This window comes from Bufo bufo, chromosome 1, assembly GCF_905171765.1.
Source record: "Bufo bufo chromosome 1, aBufBuf1.1, whole genome shotgun sequence".
NCBI lineage: Eukaryota > Metazoa > Chordata > Amphibia > Anura > Bufonidae > Bufo > Bufo bufo.
Genome location: NC_053389.1, coordinates 550,660,664 through 550,680,482, shown reverse-complemented (window position 1 = coordinate 550,680,482; position 19,819 = coordinate 550,660,664).

Sequence of the window (19,819 nt, the reverse complement as noted above, 5' to 3'; positions counted from 1 at the left end):
TATTTTGTTTTAGCGCCTATCCCCACATTATTTGCTTGATTGTACAAATAGGCGCATATCCAGTACACCACTCTAGTTTTTGATTTTATATACAGTACAGACCAAACGTTTGGACACACCTTCTCATTCAAAGAGTTTTCTTTATTTTCATGACCTATGAAAATTGTAGATTCACATGGAAGGCATCAAAACTATGAATTTCCTTTCAGGGACCCTTCGGACCCGGGATTTAAATTATTAAAGTTCAGATAGCCATACGGCTAATGGGTTCCCGTTTAAGGTCTATTTTAAAATATAACATTTATTGAATATTCATTTAAAATTAACGGGAAAAAGAAAAGAAAAGTATTTAAAAGTTAGTGTTGTTAGTAGCTCCATAGCCCCTGAAGACGCCACATCCGTGGTGAAACATGTCGGGGGAGCTACAATCTTAGGTTTTAGATCAGTGCAGAGTGCTTGTAGTCCGGCCCCGGTGAGCTGCAGACACTAGGTTAGCCGTGACAAATAGTTACAATCTATCCTTAAGAGGAACAAGGGATAGAGTTACATATACTCTATCCATTATGATGCGGGACTGATAGTGATCTATCTCGCCATACTCCTGCTTAACTGAAGCAGGGAAACTCAGTTAGATTAACTCCTCAGGATAGAGTTGTAGATATATCAAAGATTGAGAATGTCATACAAGCAGTGGACATAGGAAAATAGAGCAGCTACTGTTATCAAGCACCAGAGCATTTGAACTTTTAAATACTTTTCTTTTCTTTTTCCCGTTAATTTTAAATGAATATTCAATAAATGTTATATTTTAAAATAGACCTTAAACGGGAACCCATTAGCCGTATGGCTATCTGAACTTTAATAAAACTATGAATTAACACATGTGGAATTATATACATAACAAACAAGTGTGAAACAACTGAAAATATGTCATATTCTAGGTTCTTCAAAGTAGCCACCTTTTGCTTTGATTACTGCTTTGCACACTCTTGGCATTCTCTTGATGAGCTTCAAGAGGTATCCCCTGAAATGGTTTTCACTTCACAGGTGTGCCCTGTCAGGTTTAATAAGTGGGATTTCTTGCCTTATAAATGGAGTTGGGACCATCAGTTGCGTTGAGGAGAAGTCAGGTGGATACACAGCTGATAGTCCTACTGAATAGACTGTTAGAATTTGTATTATGGCAAGAAAAAAGCAGCTAAGTAAAGAAAAACGAGTGGCTATCATTACTTTAAGAAATAAAGGTCAGTCAGTCAGCCGAAAAATTGGGAAAACTTTGAAAGTAAGGGCTATTTGACCATGAAGGAGAGTGATGGGGTGCTGCGCCAGATGACCTGGCCTCCACAGTCACCGGACCTGAACCCAATCGAGATGGTTTGGGGTGAGCTGGACCGCAGAGTGAAGGCAAAAGGGCCAACAAGTGCTAAGCATCTCTGGGAACTTCTTCAAGACTGTTGGAAGACCATTTCAGGGGACTACCTCTTGAAGCTCATCAAGAAAATACCAAGAGTGTGCAAAGTAATCAAAGCAAAAGGTGGCTACTTTGAAGAACCTAGAATATGACATATTTTCAGTTGTTTCACACTTGTTTGTTATGTATATAATTCCACATGTGTTAATTCATAGTTTTGATGCCTTCATATTCATGAAAATAAAGAAAACTCTTTGAATGAGAAGGTGTGTCCAAACTTTTGGTCTGTATTGTATATTATGCCACATATGTATCAATGAGAGCATATTCTATAGAAGTATATAAGCTGATTTTCTACTAAGAAGATCTTCTTTTAGGGAAGAGCTCAGTTATCTTAGACGGCAATTAATTAGTCATTTGGATGGCTAAGATACACAAACTGGATAAAACTTTCTAAGGACTATTGTATTCTTATCTGCCCAATAAATTCAAGGATTAGGGAAACTTCTAATACCGCCAGTCGGTCTGAGCAAAGTGTCAGAAAGAGTACCTCCTTGGTTGATTTAATGGGAAAGGTTAAGGAAGTCATGAGAACAGGTTAGATATGTGTGCATTTGGCATTTCTGAACGTTTAAATTTCATATATGAAACAACAGTGCCATCAAGTGGTAGATGGGCAGAAGTTTCTAAGGAATGCCAATTAAATGACATCATCCCCATGATTAACATACGTCACACCCACCTTATCTAATTGGAAATCCCTAATCCAAGAGATGAGGGACATAGATAAGGATTAGAATATCTGATCCAGTTTTGGAGATCAGGGGATCATCACTACACACGTCAGGAACGTACCACAGGACGTCACAGATCACAGAACATTTTCACCACTTCCAGTCCTAAGAAAAATCTCCCTACACCCTAAGGAATTCTTCCAGGGACACACCCGAGACTCGCAAAAAGAAACTGACAGATCTAAATCTTGGAAAGCTGGGTCCCTTCTAAAAGCTCTTTATCTCAAAGCCAGGGGTCATGTATAATTTATTTCATTTGCAGTAATTATAAATCGCTCCATTGGGCATATAGTTGAGACCCCATTATTAGTGGGTCAATAGTGTTAAAACAGTAATTTTATGGGAAATTTTTATGAACGTGCACATCATTGGAATTCCTGTAATATATCTATCAGAGTGGGATCTCTGATCGGATTTTAGTATCTGTAGTTAGGCCAACGGGCGTATTTTTAAGGTGTCTCTTACTGCCATATTCTTTGATTGAGCATAAGGGACTTTCCACAAATTAATTTCTATTTTTTTTTTGTTGTTGCATTATAATGTTTTGATAACCAGTACACTAATCGGTAATAATTTGATAAAAGAAAAGAGTAGTATTGTATTATACTTGGTGTAGTAAATTAAGTGAGCCTGGCGTAAACGGTGGAGCACCATCTTGTGGTCAATTTTGATATTGTCCTTGTATTAATTTGTATGCAATTTTTACTGTATATATTTGTAATAAATTATATTTTATATAATTAATTGCACCCTGTTTCATTAGCTGCACGAATTGACTTTAGATCTCATCAATAAAAAAACTGGCGTTTATATGTCCGCCAATTGAATTTTTTCATTTTTCAATTTTCATATTTCATAAAAATATGAAATCATAATTTTTATGATTTCATATCTTATATGAAATAAATACTTGACAGGTATGTGTCATCCACAAATCCCCCCCATAGCAGTGTAGCAGTGTCATCCACAGATCCCCCTCCATAACAGTGTCATCCACAGATCCCCCCATAGCAGTGTCATCCACAGATCCCCCCCATAGCAGTGTCATCCACGGATCTCCCTCCCTATAACAGTGTCATCCACAGGCACTTAGGACATGTTGAAATCTGAGTGATTTATTTATTTTTTTAAACCACAGACAGCAGGACTTTTCTTCCCTGTTGTGGTTTTAGGTATTGGGTAAAGTATCGCAGTATTTCTAAGCATACTTGTGAAAATGTATCGTTGTTATAGCAGCCCCCCTACTTTTGTCCTGGCCCCCAGTGTGCCCCCCCCAAAAAATTCTAAGCTAGAGTCGCCACTGGTTGGACCCCCAAAATCGGAAAAAATCTCAGAAAACCCTTTTAAGAGAACTGTGCATAAACAAATGCCCAAAAACCTTAATGAACTAAAGCAACATTGTAAAGAAGAGTGGACTGAAATTCCTCCAGAACAATGTGACAGACTGGTAAAGTCATACAGAAAACAATTACTTCTGCTAGATGTGGTTCTACAAGCTATTGATTCATGGGGTTTATTTAGTTTTCACACATGAGTTTTCCATTTTGCTTCATTTTGTTGAATATACAGTATGATAAAACGATGGAATCTGTTGTGTGATGTTCATCTGAGGTTGTATTTACCTAATTTTGAGACCTTCTAAGGACCAGATTTTTATTTATTTATACCCTGATATGCAGCACTATACACTCACCTAAAGAATTATTAGGAACACCATACTAATACGGTGTTGGACCCCCTTTTGCCTTCAGAACTGCCTTAATTCTACATGGCATTGATTAAACAAGGTGCTGATAGCATTCTTTAGAAATGTTGGCCCATATTGATAGGATAGCATCTTGCAGTTGATGGAGATTTGAGGGATGCACATCCAGGGCACGAAGCTCCCGTTCCACCACATCCCAAAGATGCTCTATTGGGTTGAGATCTGGTGACTGTGGGGGCTATTTTAGTACAGTGAACTCATTGTCATGTTCAAGAAACCCATTTGAAATGATTCGAGCTTTGTGACATGGTGCATTATCCTGCTGGAAGTAGCCATCAGAGGATGGATACATGTTCTCATTCTGTTTTAAGCCAAATTCGGACCATTTGAATGTCTCAACAGAAATCGAGACTCATCAGACCAGGCAAAATTTTTCCAGTCTTTAACAGTCCAATTTTGGTGATCTCGTGCAAATTGTAGGTAAGAAAAGAATAAGGCAAATTGTAGCCTCTTTTTCGTATTTGTAGTGGAGATGAGTGGTACCCAGTGGGGTCTTCTGCTGTTGTAGCCCATCCGCCTCAAGGTTGTGCGTGTTGCGGCTTCACAAATGCTTTGTTGCATACCTCGGTTGTAACGAGTGGTTATTTCAGTCAACGTTGCTCTTCTACCAGCTTGAATCAGTCGGCCCATTCTCCTCTGACCTCTAGCATCCACAAGGCATTTTTGCCCACAGGACTGCCACATACTGGATGTTTTTCCCTTTTCACACCATTCTTTGTAAACCCTAGAAATGGTTGTGCGTGAAAATCCCAGTAACTGAGCAGATTGTGAAATACTCAGACCGGCCCGTCTGGCACCAACAACCATGCCACGCTCAAAATTGCTTAAATCACCTTTCTTTCCCATTCTGACATTCAGTTTGGAGTTCAGGAGATTGTCTTGACCAGGACCACCCCCCCTAAATGCATTGAAGCAACTGCCATGTGATTGGTTGACTAGATAATTGCATTAATGAGAAATAGAACAGGTGTTCCTAATAATTCTTTAGGTGAGTGTATAATTCATAGAGGGTGTGTTTTGTTTTCTTCAAGACTGTATCTGCCATTTGATAACTTTGGTGCTACAATGCAATTTTTTAATGATGAGAAGTAAAAAACGTGATTCCATTACCCATCAGTACTGTGGACCTAAGTAGGGGGTTGTAAGATCAATATTCTCCACATGTGATACCAGTAGAAACTGGTATTCTATCTACTTTAAATTGATTGGAATGCCTTTGGATGGAAAAGTTGACATTTCATTTTCTTGTATATTAACAAGAACCTGTTTTCTTTCCAGTTTGTGCTTAAGTCATCCAAATTGTATACACTCTTCACTGTTTAACATCTATTAAATACTATTATATAGAAAAAAGAAGTACAATTCAGGGGCAGGTATCAAACAGTTTTAAAACATATTAAACATCTCTCTATGAGCAAATGTTTAAGAGACCGATTCATGCTTCTTTTACAGCAGGAAACCAAGATGCAACTGGGGGAAAATAGGCTGTCAGACTTACTAACACTAGGTGGTACAAGAATACCTATTGTTTTACTAGCAAGAAATCTGCTAATCTAGGAGATTATACATTGCATCTGCTTTATCTGTAAAATAAGAAAAATTAATTAGAAACATTCTGGGCATATTTTAGCTGGATATATAACATTTAAGTTTCCCCAGTAGTTTTTAGTTAATTATGATTTGCAGCTGATTATTGTGCATGACTTTGTTTTACCTCTGTGCCCAGGACATATTTAGATACAACCTTATATCTGAAACTTGCAGTTTTCACATAATAAATTAACATCTGAGCTTTGTTAATTTTATTAAAATAACATTTGACCTAAATTTGATCAGACCATAGTAGCTAAAATGAATGCAGTTATCAAAAAATCACAAATATATACAATAAGGTGTAGATTTATCAAAATCGGTGTAAAGGAAAACTGGCTTAGTTACCCACAGCAACCAATCAGATTCCACCTTTTATTTTTTAGAGCTCCTTTGGAAAACAAAAGGTGGAATCTAATTGGTTGCTAGGGGAAACTAAGCCAGTTTTGCTCTACACCAGTTTTGATAAATATCCCCCCTAAGAGTATTTTTCACATATTGGAAATGTATTGGAGATGTCTACAGCTTCTTTACTTTCTCCTTGCTAGAGATAGATAGAAATCTTCTTTGATTGTTATGTAACACACTTTTAATAGCCTGTGTAGTGAAGAACATTTGGTAATATACACTCACTACTCTGAAAAAGTTAGGGATATTTGGCTTTCGGGTTAAATCAATGGAAAAAGTAAAAAAAAAAAAAGGAAAATGTAAAAAGTTCACGCTACTGGGATACTATATCATAAAAGTAGGGCATTTAAAGGGTTTCTGTCACCCCAATTTTCGCTATTAAAAAGGCTGACATTATAGATGTGAAAATGTCACCTGAATTTAACTCTGCATTTCTTTTATTTAAGTATGCCCCGTTTTCGTGTAATTTTGACTTTTATTATATGCAAATGAGCCTCTAGGAGAGGGGGGGGCGTTGGACCTGCTACTAGAGGCTCGGTTCGCCTACCTCATTTCCAAGCCCTTCTGTCTTGATTGGCTGCCGGCTTTCTCACTGCGCCTGCGCCGAATACTGAATGGGACGGCGCAGGCGTGAGATTTACACGGCAGACGGGGCCAGCAGGAGGACCAACGCTGGCCTGGCCCTGTCAATCAAGACAGTAGGGCGTGGAAATGAGGTGGGCGAACTGAGCCTCTAGGAGCAGGTGCAACGCCCCCCTGCTCCTAGAGGCTCATTTGCATATAATAAAAGTTAAAATGACACGAAAACGGGGGCATACTTAAATAAAAGAAATGCAGAGTTAAATTCAGGTGACATTTTCACATCTATAATGTCAGCCTGTTTAATAGCGAAAAATTGGGGTGACAGAAACCCTTTAAGTAGAAGCATGCAATACTGATTTCCTCATCTCAAACAATTTATTGAAACAAAAGCCAACAACAGTGGTGGGTATACCCCACAAAATATGTCAATGTCTTAATAACTTGTCATGTGGCCTTGAGCATCATTTACAGCTTGATAACGACGTCTCATGCTGTTCACAAGTCAACTTATTGTCTGCTGAGTCATGGCATCTCACTCTTCTTGAAGGGCAGCCCGCAGGTCATTGAGGTTCTGTGGTACAGAGTGACGAGCCTCTACACAGTGACTCGGCTGATCTCATCGGTTTTTAATGGGATTTAAGTCAGGAGAAAGTGAAGGCCACTCCATCTGAGGTACCTCAGTCTCCAGCAGCCGTTCCCTAATGATGCAACCCGATGAGCTGGCACATTGTCGTCCATAAAAATGAAATTAGGCCTGTGTTGTTCATGCAGAGGCACAATGACTGGATTAATGATGTTATTCAAGTAGTATGTGTTTTGTCACTGTACCATTAACAAAGTGTAGGGCAGTTCTGTGTTGACTAGACACGTACCTATACTAACACCACCACCACCACCAAAGGCTTATCTGGTGACAACAGTGGCTGATAAATAGTGCTCTTGTTGACGTCTCCAAAATTGTTGGTGGCCCTCATTTCTGCTCAATGTGAATCAACTTTAATCAGTGAACTGCACTGATGCCCACTGGTCCCTCGTCCAGCATAGATGCTCCCTGGCCCATGTAAGACAATTACACCTGTGTCTGGAGATGTGGTCAGGTACCCTTGCAGGTTGTCTAGCACATATACCATGCTGATGTAAACTGTTTCAAATGTCTTTCACCTCCTTTAAATGTGCCACAGACATCATCTCGTTCCGCAGGGCATGGTTCACAATGTAGCGGTCATCAGTGTGGGATGTGGCCAAAGGACGTCCACTTCTATGCCTTTCTATGACTCTTCCAGTCTCTTTGTATCTCTGTTGCAACCTGCTGATAACACTCTGAGAACATCCTGCTTGAAGCCTCGCAATGGCAAGGTACTGTTGATTAATTGTTAGGTGTCGTCTTAGTCTCATGATGTCAAAATGTGAACAGCATGATGAGGAGGACTATTTAAATACCAACACTAATTAAACCAGGACATTTATTAGGCAATTCATGGATCAAACACCTGTTATAAATTTTGCCATTAAGCTCCTTGTTACAGAACGGCAAGTTGTGCAAAAAGTACTGAAACATTGAACAGTTGAACATGTGCATTAAAAAGTTAAGAGACAGTCACATTAAATTCACCTGTAAAGGTTAGAGCACATTTTAGGTTCATCCAGAAATTTCACCCACAAGCCAAATATCCCTAACTTTTTGTGAGTAGTGTGTATTTAGCTTCACCTCTTTCACCTCTTCCTCATCTCTGTGACCAATGGAGAGAGTCCCAGCAGAGGGAAAGATTAAATAACTTGGTGCTAGGACAACATAGTGACATGTATTACCTGCATCCTCACTATAGGTAGTATCTAATGTTGCTTCATCAGTGTAAAAATCTACAATATATTTATTTTTTCTTGAAAACCAAAGGACTTTTAGGCAACCACTTTGCATTGCTTTTTTGTCTGTAACAGAATGTGATGTTATTATGTGATAAAGCTGCTCCTGTCATAACTAGAGTTGAGCGAACACCTGGATGTTCGGGTTCAAGAAGTTCGGCCGAACTTCCCGGAAATGTTCGGGTTCGGGATCCGAACCCGACCCGAACTTCGTCCCGAACCTGAACCCTATTGAAGTCAATGGGGACCCGAACTTTTCGGCACTAAAAAGGCTGTAAAACAGCCCAGGAAAGGGCTAGAGGGCTGCAAAAGGCAGCAAAATGTAGTTAAATCCCCTGCAAACAAATGTGGATAGGGAAATGAATAAAAATAATAATAAAATAAATAAAAATTAACCAATATCAATTGGAGAGAGGTCCCATAGCAGAGAATCAGTCTTCATGTCATAGCAGAGAATCAGGCTTCACGTCACCCAACACTGGAACAGTCCATTGTCAGATATTTAGTCCCCGGCACCCAGGCAGAGGAGAGAGGTCCCATAACAGAGATTCAGGCTTCATGTCAGCAGAGAATCAGTCTTCATGTCATAGCAGAGAATCAGGCTTCACATCACCCAACACTGGAACAGTCCATTGTCATATATTTAGGCCCCGGCACCCAGGCAGAGGAGAGAGGTCCTATAACATAGAATCTGGCTTCATGTCAGCAGAGAATCAGTCTTCATGTCATAGCAGAGAATCATGCTTCACGTCACCCACCACTGGAACAGTCCATTGTCAGATATTTAGGCCCCGGCACCCAGGCAGAGGAGAGAGGTCCCATAACAGAGAATCTGGCTTCATGTCAGCAGAGAATCAGTCTTCATGTCATAGCAGAGAATCAGGCTTCACGTCACCCACCACTGTAACAGTCCATTGTCAGATATTTAGGCCCCGGCACCCAAGCAGAGGAGAGAGGTCCCATAACATAGAATCTGGCTTCATGTCAGCAGAGAATCAGTCTTCATGTCATAGCAGAGAATCAGGCTTCACGTCACCCAACACTGGAACAGTCCATTGTCAGATATTTAGGCCCCGGCACCCAGGCAGAGAAGAGAGGTCCCATAACATAGAATCAGTCTTCATGTCAGCAGAGAATCAGTCTTCATGTCATAGCAGAGAATCATGCTTCACGTCACCCAACATTGGAACAGTCCATTGTCATATAATTTAGGCCCCGGCACCCAGACAGAGGAGAGAGGTCCCATAAGAGAGATTCAGGCTTCATGTCAGCGACTCAGCAGAGAATCAGTCTTCATGTCATAGCAGAGAATCAGACTTCATGTCACCCACCACTGGAACAGGCCACTGTCAGATATTTTTAGGCCCCGGCACCCAGACAGAGGAGAGGTTCATTAGACTTTGGGTTGCCCCGCAATATAATGGTAAAATGAAAATAAAAATAGGATTGAATGAGGAAGTGCCCTGGAGTACAATAATATATGGTTAAGGGGAGGTAGTTAATGTCTAATCTGCACAAGGGATGGACAGGTCCTGTGGGATCCATGCCTGGTTCATTTTTATGAACGTCAGCTTGTCCACATTGGCTGTAGACAGGCGGCTGCGTTTGTCTGTAATGACGCCCCCTGCCGTGCTGAATACACGTTCAGACAAAACGCTGGCCGCCGGGCAGGCCAGCACCTCCAAGGCATAAAAGGCTAGCTCTGGCCACGTGGACAATTTGAAGACCCAGAAGTTGAATGGGGCCGAACCATCAGTCAGAACGTGGAGGGTTGTGAACATGTACTGTTCCACCATGTTAGTGAAATGTTGCCTCCTGCTAACACGTTCCGTATCAGGTGGTGGTGCAGTTAGCTGTGGCGTGGTGACAAAACTTTTCCACATCTCTGCCATGCTAACCCTGCCCTCAGAGGAGCTGGCCGTGACACAGCTGCGTTGGCGACCTCTTGCTCCTCCTCTGCCTTCGCCTTGGGCTTCCACTTGTTCCTCTGTGACATTTGGGAATGCTCTCAGTAGCGCGTCTACCAACGTGCGCTTGTACTCGCGCATCTTCCTATCACGCTCCAGTGCAGGAAGTAAGGTGGGCACATTGTCTTTGTACCGTGGATCCAGCAGGGTGGCAACCCAGTAGTCCGCACACATTAAAATGTAGGCAACTCTGCTGTCGTTGCGCAGGCACTGCAGCATGTAGTCGCTCATGTGTGCCAGGCTGCCCAGAGGTAAGGACAAGCTGTCCTCTGTGGGAGGCGTATCGTCATCGTCCTGCATTTCAACCCAGAACAAAAACTGTGCTTTGACGGACACAATATAACTTGACCAGCTACAGCAATAACCACAGATTTAGCTGAATATAAATTTGAGGCCTATTATTTAGGCGCTGGGTGACAGGTATACATTTACGGACAGAATTAATGGAAAATAGAGATACAATTTCAAAATTTCCCTTTTTTGGCAGATTTTCCATTTTAATAATTTTTTTCCAGTTACAAAGCAAGGGTTAACAGCCAAACCAAACTCAATATTTATGGCCCTGATTCTGTAGTTTATAGAAACACTCCATATGTGGTCGTAAACTACTGTACGGGCACACGGCAGGGCGCAGAAGAAAAGGAATGCCATACGGTTTTTGGAAGGCAGATTTTGCTGGACTGGGTTTTTGACACCATGTCCCATTTGAAGCCCCCCTGATGCACCCCTAGAGTAGAAACTCCATAAAAGTGATCCCATCTAAGAAACTACACCCCTCAAGGTATTCAAAACAGATCTTACAAACGTCGTTGACCCTTTAGATGTTCCATAAGAATTAATGGAAAATAGAGATACAATTTCAAAATATCACTTTTTTGGCAGATTTTCCATTTTAATCCATTTTTCCCAGTAACAAAGCAAGGGTTAACAGCCAAACAAAACTCAATATTTATGGCCCTGATCCTGTAGTTTACAGAAACACCCCATATGTGGTCGTAAACAGCTGTACGGGCACACGGCAGGACGCAGAAGGAAAGGAATGCCATACGGTGTTTGGAAGGCAGATTTTGCTGGACTGTTTTTTTTGACACCATGTCCCATTTGAAGCCCCCCTGATGCACCCCTAGAGTAGAAACTCCAAAAAAATGGCCCGATTTTAGAAACTACGTAATAGGGTGGCAGTATTGTTGGTACTAGTTTAGGGTATATATGATTTTTGGTTGCTCTATATTACACTTTTTGTGAGGCAAGATAACAAGAAATAGCTGTTTTGGCACCGTTTTTATTTTTTGTTATTTACAACATTCATCTGACAGGTTAGATCATGTGCTATTTTTATAGACCAGGTTGTAACGGATGCGGCGATACCTAATATGTATACTTTTTTTTATTTATGTAAGTTTTACACAATGATTTCATTTTTGAAGCAAAAAAAATCATGTTTTAGTGTTTCCATAGTCTGAGAGCCATAATCTTTTTTAGTTTTTGGGCGATTACCTTGGGTAGGGTATGATTTTTGCGGGTTGAGATGACGGTTTTATTGGCACTATTTTGGGGTTCGTGTGACTTTTTGATCGCTTGCTATTACACTTTTTGTGATGTAAGGTGACAAAAAATGGCTTATTTAGCACAGTTTTTATTTTAAATTTTTTACGGTGTTCATCTGAGGGGTTAGGTCATGTGATATTTTTATAGAGCCGGTCGATACGGACGCGGAAATACCTAATATGTATACTTTTTTGTTATTTATGTAAGTTTTACACAATAATATCATTTTTGAAACAAAAAAAACATATTTTAGTGTCTCCATATTCTGAGAGCCATAGTTTTTTCAGTTTTTTGGCGATTATCTTAGGTAGGGTCTCATTTTTTGCGGGATGAGATGACGGTTTGATTGGCACTATTTTGGGGTGCATATGACTTTTTTATCGCTTGCTATTACACTTTTTATAATGTAAGGTGACAAAAAATGGTTTATTTAGCACAGTTTTTATTTTTTATTTCTTACGGTGTTCATCTGAGGGGTTAGGTCATGTGATATTTTTATAGAGCCGGTCGATACGGACGTGGTGATACCTAATATGTATACTTTTTTTTCCCCCCTATTTTTTACCAATTTTTTTTTACTTTATTTGGGGAAAATGACATTTTTGTTTATTTTTACTTGAAACTTTTCATTTTTTTAGGGGAAAACTTTATTTTTTCAACTTTTTTTGTCACTTTATTTTTTTTCCCACTTTGGGACTTGAACTTTTGGGGTCTAATCCTTTACAATGCATTCCAATACTTCTGTATTGGAATGCATTGGCTGTATGAGTAATACTGTGTGTATTACTCATACAGCTTCCGGCCTGTGAGATCCAGGTGGCTGGATCTCACAGGCTGGTCACCGGAAGGCAGTGCAGATGCCTAAGGAAGGCATCGCGCTGTCTTCCATCCCATCGGGTCCCCCCCACAGCCCCATGGGGACCCGATGGCACCACCGCCGCCGCACCAGGTAAAAGCCGCAAACCTCAGGTCTGAATTGACCTGCGGTTTGTGGCGATCGCCGACATGGGGGGGTCACGGGACCCCCCCACGCATTTAGTCGAGGTGCCTGCTCAATGATTTGAGCAGGCACCTTGTTCCGATCACAACCCGCCAGGCGGCGGTGATCAGAACAACACATGACGTACCGGTACATCATGGGTCCTTAAGGACTCGGGAACCATGCCGTACCGATACGTCATGGGTCCCTAAGGGGTTAAAATAACATAAAATATGTAAAAATAAAAAATAATAATCTTGCTCTAGGAGGACAAGGTCCATATGGAGTAGGAGGTTGAGGAGGCGGTGGATGTGGAGGTGTAGGTGGAAGTGGCAGTGGAGGAGGAGGAGGAGGTAGCCTACACTTCTTTTTGGTTTTAAATGTATTTGTATTTTTTTTAAATTAGGGTACACCCCAAAACATTGGGAAATATAACCCTCCAGTCGTGCTAAACACACGTTCAGACAATACACCGGCTGCAGGGCAGGCCAGCACCTCCAAGGCGTAAAGGGAAAGCTCAGGCCATGTGCCCAATTTGGAGACCCAGAAGTTGCAGGGGCTGACCCCTGTCAGTTAGTTCGTGTAGGCGTGTGCATACTTACTGCCCCACCATGTGGCACATCCCCGTGATGTTCACAATCCAACTTGATATCTGCTCTATCAACTCTCGATGTTCTTTTATGCGCCTACCATGGTGATCATGGGTGGTGGGGAATCAGGGTTCCAGGCCGGAGAGGGAGCGTGAGAAAAAGAGACCAAATTTAAGGGAGATAAATTACTAAAAAAAAATTGGGATCGAGCAGAAATGTGGGTAAAGCTATTGAGGCGCACATGTGGGACAAATTTAGAAGAAGCCCAAATGTGGGCCAAAAGAGTCAAGCGGAATTGTGGGAAAAGCTATTGAGGCGCAAATGTTGGCCAAAAGAGTATAGCGGAAATGTGGGACAAGGTATTGAAGCGCAAATGTGGTACAACTTGTTTAAGTTTAAGCATTGAATCAAAGGAGGTGGCGCGCATCAATTAAAGAAGCATTTCAGAAATGTTATTCCCTGTCACCTATGCAGAGCAGGGGTTTATTCACATCTAAAATTGTATAATGTCAACCCAAGAATGTAACAGAAAAATTACAGTAAATTAATTAACCTGTCTACTTGGTAGAGCAGGGGTCTATGACAGAAAACAATTGTTTATTGTCACCCGAAAATGTAAAATAAAAATTATTGAAATTTATTAAGCTGTCAACTAGGTAGAGGAGGGGTATATTACACCCAATAATTGGTGAATTTGACCCTAAAATGTAACTGACAAATGTTTTTTTGTTTTTTTTTACCGGTCTAATAGGTATAGCAGGGGTACATCACACCCAAAAATTGGTGAATTTCCCCATAAAATGTAAAAAATATTTTTTTTATTGTTTAACCTGTCTACTAGGTATAGCAGTGGTACATCACACCCAAAAATTGGTGAATTTCACCGGAAAATGTAACTGACAATTTTTTGTTTTTTAAACGGCCTACTAGCTATAGCAGTGGTACTATACACCCAAAATTTGGTGAATTTCACCCGAAAATGTTAATGACAATTTTTTTTTTTTAACCGGCCTACTAGGTATAGCAGTGGTACTATACACCCAAAAATTGGTGAATTTCACCGGAAAATGTTAATGACAATCTTTATTTAGATTTTTAACCGGCATACTAGGTATGGCAGTGGTACTATACACCCAAAAATTTGTGAATTTCACCCAAAAATGTAAATGACAAAGTAGTAAAATGATATAAAATAAAACACGTACAAAAAAAATAAAATTGATTTATGAGGTGGAGTTCCATATGGAGTAGGAGTTTGAGGAGGCGGTGGACGTAGCGGTGTAGGTGGAAGCAGCGGTGGAGGTAACCAACACAGGTTTTTGGTTTTAATTTAATTTTTTAAAATTAGGGTACACTCCAAAAGAGTGTGAAATATCCAAAATACAAACATGAGCAATTGCGCTACTGTATAACAATGGCTGGTTAGTGCTGGTATACATGTCTATTCTAGACAAGGTACGGACAAGTCCTGAGGGATCCATGCCTGGTTCATTTTAATGAATGTGAGCTTGTCCACATTGGCTGTGGACAGGCGGCTGCGCTTGTCTGTGATGACGCCCCCTGCCATGCTAAACACACGTTCAGATAATACACTGGCTGCAGGGCAGGCCAGCACCTCCAAAGGAGTAAAGGGCAAGCTCAGGCCATGTGCCCAATTTGGAGACCCAGAAGTTGAAGGGGGGTACACACATACTGCTCCACCATGTTGGTGAAATGCTGCCTCCTGCTAAGACGTTCCATATCAGCTGGTGGTGCTGGTTGTTGTGGCGTGCTGACAAAGCTTTTCCACATTTCGGCCATGCTAACCCTGCTTTGAGGTGCTGGCGGTGCCCCAGCTGCGTTGGCGACCTCTTCCTCGTCCTCTGCCTTCGCCTTGTGCTTCCACTGTGCCCCCGCTGTCAGGTGGGAATGCCACCAGCAGCGCGTCTACCAGCGTGCGCTTGTACTCGCGCATCTTACGATCACGCTCCAGTGAGGGAATTAAGGAAGATACGTAATCCCAGTAATCAGCACAAGTTAGAATGTGGGCAACTCGGCGGTCGTTGCGGAGACACTGCAGCATGTAATCGCTAAAAGCTGTCCTCTGTGGGAGGTGTATCGTATGTGTCCTCTGTATTGGCCATGAGCTGGTCTGGGTGCCACCCTGCTGTGAACATGGTTCCTCCTCCTCCATCTCCTACTCCTCATCCTCCACCTCCTCATCCTCCAGAACTGTGCCCTGGCTGAACAATTGTGTACCTTGGGTCTGTGGGTGCAGGAACCCACCCTCGGAGCCACTTTGGAATGACTGGCCGGAAACCCTACAAATGATCCCTCTTCCTCCTCCTCCTCCTGTGCCACATCCTCTTCCATCATCGCCAGGAGCGTTTTTTCAAGGAGGCATAGAAGTGGGATAGTAACACTGAGAACGGCGTTATCGGCACTGGCCATGTTGGTGGAGTACTCGAAACAGCGCAACAAGGAACACAGGTCTCGCATGGAGGCCCAGTCATTGGTGGTGAAGTGGTGCTGTTCCGCCGAGCGACTCACCCGTGCGTGCTGCAGCTGAAACTCCACTATTGCCTGCTGCTGCTCGCACAGTCTGGCCAGCATGTGCAAGGTGGAGTTCCACCTTGTGGGCACGTCGCATATGAGGAGGTGAGCGGGAAGGCCGAAGTTACGCTACAGCGCTGACAGGCGAGCAGCAGCAGGGTGAGAACGCCGAAAGCGTGCACAGACGGCCCGCACTTTATGCAGCAGCTCTGACATATCGGGGTAAGTTTTAAGGAATCTCTGCACCACCAAATTCAGAACATGCGCCAGGCAAGGGATGTGCGTCAAACCGGCTAGTCCCAGAGCTGCTACGAGATTTCGCCCATTATCGCACACCATCAGGCCGGGCTTGAGGCTGACTGGCACAAACCACTCATTGGTCTGTTGTTCAAGGCCCGTCCACAGCTCCTGCGCGGTGTGGGGTTTGTCCCCAAACAGATAAGTTTTAAAACTGCCTGCTGTCATTTACCCCTGGCTGTGCTGAAGTTGGGGGTGAAGGTGTTACGTTGACTGGATGAGGAGCTGGTAGAGGATGAGGAAGCAGAGTAGGAGGAGGAAGCAACAGGAGGCAAACTGAAGTGCCCTGCAATCCTCGGTGGTGGAAGGACATGCGCCAAACTGCTATCTGCCTTAGGCCCAGCCGCCACTGCATTTACCCAGTGTGCTGTTATGGAGATATAACGGCCCTGACCGTGCTTACTGGTCCACGTATCCGTAGTCAGGTGCACCTTGCCACAGATGGCGTTGCGCAGTGCACACCTGATTTTGTCCCCTACTTGGTTGTGCAGGAAAGGGATGGCTCGCCTTGAAAAGTAGTGGTGGCTGGGCACGACGTACTGTGGGACAGCCACCGCCATAAGGCCTTTAAAACTATCCGTCTCCACCAGACAGAATGACAGCATTTCAAAGGCCAGTAATTTAGAAATGCTGGCATTCAGGGCTAGGGATCGTGGGTGGGTAGGGGGGTACTTCCTCTTCCTCTCCAGCGTTTGGGAGATGGAGAGCTGAATGCTTCCGTGGGACATTGTGAAGATGCTTGGTGACCCAGGTGTTGGTGTTACTGGCAGATCCTCTGTTTGCGGGGTGGCAGGTGGCACTGTCACTCCAGAGGTGGATGAAGAGGCCGAGACTTCAGCAGAAGTGGAAGTAGGAGGAGCCAGAAGAGGTGTCTACTCCTCTGCAGCTCGTGCTTTGCACTTAAGTGCCTGGTCATGCAGGTCGTGCTCAGGTTGAGAACGTTTATGCCTGCGCGATTTTTCTCAAGTGAGTGCAAAACGCATTACAATGTTTTGCACTCGCGCGGAAAAATCGCGGGTGTTCCCGCAACTCACCCGCACATTTTCCCGCAACGCCCGTGTGAAACCAGCCTTACTGAAATGTTCGGGTTCGGGGTCCAAAAATCCTAAAGTTCGGCTTCGCTCAACCCTAGTACAGACCAATAAGTGGCATCTATTATTAGGCTTAGTAGCCAGTGGGAAAACTGCAGGATTTTATGTTTTTTGTTTAAATATGCATATTGACATAGAAAATGAAAAATAACATCACCCAAAATTCTTTCAAAACATGTTAAGCATAAAAATGTGATTTAAACAAAAAGTCATTTTCTGATGACATGTTTCTTTTAACTGCTTCCCGACCGCCTAACGCACGGATGCGTCCTGGCGGCGGTCGATTCATTCCTCCTGGACGCATCCGTGCGTCATCTCGCGAGACGCGAGATTTCGGTCAGAGCCGGCCCGCGCATGCGCATTGCGGGCCGGCAAAAGTTAAAGGACAATTTCGTCACCAGCCTACCAGCCAATGATCATCGCTGGCAGGCTGGCGATTTTCAAAAAAACGAATCACAAGCCATATAACACCTTATATTTATAAATATAAGGTGTTAAATGGCTTCTGTGCTCCTCTGCTGGTCCTTTTCGTTGGTTGGTTCCAGCAGAGGAGCACACATCACAGTGAGTAGCCACCAAACACTACACTTAGCCCCAGATCACCCCCTATCACCCCAATTAACCCCTTGATCAGCACTTGATCGCCCCTGTCAATCACCTAGTGAAAGGGAAAAAAGTGATCAGTGTAAACTGTCACTTTTTTTTCCCACTGGTATTGACTGATAGTTTTAGAATAGTTTAGGCCCCTTTGTTAGGTAGTTAGCGATCATTTAGCGCCCAGCCCACCGCACCGCAGTCACTGATTCGCTGATTAGCGTATCGCTAATCAGCTTTTGTACTTTTATAGTATCTGTAAGTGATCAGAACTGATCACAGTCAGATCTATAATAGTATTAGTGTCACCTTAGTTCGCCCTCCACCCAAAACGCAGTGTTTGCCTGATCAGGCCTGATCGGTCGCCCACACGTGTGTTCACCCACGCCCGCCCCAGTGACAATTTTTTTTAATTTTTTTGATCACTGCACAATCACTTTACAAGCGCTGCGGCGATAAAAAGAATCAGTTTTGATATTTTTTAGCAATCGCAGCGGCCTCCGGTACTTCGCTAGCCTCCCATTTGTAAGACAGGCTTGCTTTTTTTCTTGGGTAGTCTCAGGGAATACCCCCTAAATTTAGTAGTCCAAATGTCAAACAGGGGGTATTCTTCTGAAGAGGCCTACAGGCTTCTGACCCAGTCGGATGAGGAATGGGAACCCTCATCTGACGAATCTAGCGGGTCAGAATATGAACCTGTAGAAAGCAGTGGCAGTCTGACCCAAAGTTCGGACGAGGAGGTTGAGGTCCCTGATAGCACCAGGCGTACCTGGCCCCGTGTTGCTAGACCACAGGTTGCGCAGGATCCGCTTCAAGGGCAGCAGAGTGGGGCTGGCGTTGTCGGATTACGTGGTGAGGCATACACCAGCAGCGCAGCCCATCCTGGACCTAGTACCAGCACTGCCGTACAACATGGTGAAGTGGCGAGCACCAGAAGGGCAGTTGAAGCTGGTACGGTGGCATGTGCAATAGTTACCCCGTCGCAGCCACCGCACAGACAGGCCCGTAGAGCCCCTAGAGTCCCTGAGGTGCTGGCAAACCCTGATTGGCAGTCCCCAACTTCAGCCGCACCATTAGTTCCCCCTTTCACCGCCCAGTCTGGAGTTCGGGTTGAGACAGCTCAGATCGGTTCGGCACTGGGATTTTTTGAGCTGTTCTTGACTGCGGAGCTCTTGGACTTAGTCGTGGCAGAAACAAATCGGTATACCACTCAATTTATAGCCGCCAACCCGGGAAGCTTTTATGCCCAGTCTTTCCGGTGGAAACCCGTCCAAGTTTCCGAAATTAAATTTTTTCTGGGACTTCTCCTCAACATGGGTCTAACCAAAAAGCATGAATTGCGGTCATATTGGTCCACGAACCCAATTCATCACATGCCCATGTTCTCTGCTGCTATGTCCAGGACACGATTTGAGACCATCCTGCATTTCCTGCACTTTAGCGACAACAGTACCTCTCGTCCCAGAGTCCACCCAGCTTTTGACCGGCTCCACAAAATTCGGCCCCTCATAGACCACTTCAACACCAAATTTGCAGATTTGTATACCCCTGAGCAAAACATCTGCGTAGACGAGTCCCTTATACATTTTACCGCCTTGGCTTCAAACAATACATCCCAAGCAAGCGCGCCCGGTATGGGGTCAAATTGTATAAGCTCTGTGAAAGGGCCACAGGCTATACCCACAAATTTCGGATCTATGAGGGTAAAGATCAGACCCTGGAGCCGGTCGGTTGCCCTGACTACCTGGGGAGCAGTGGGAAGACAGTCTGGGACTTGGTGTCACCCTTATTTGGCAAAGGGTACCATC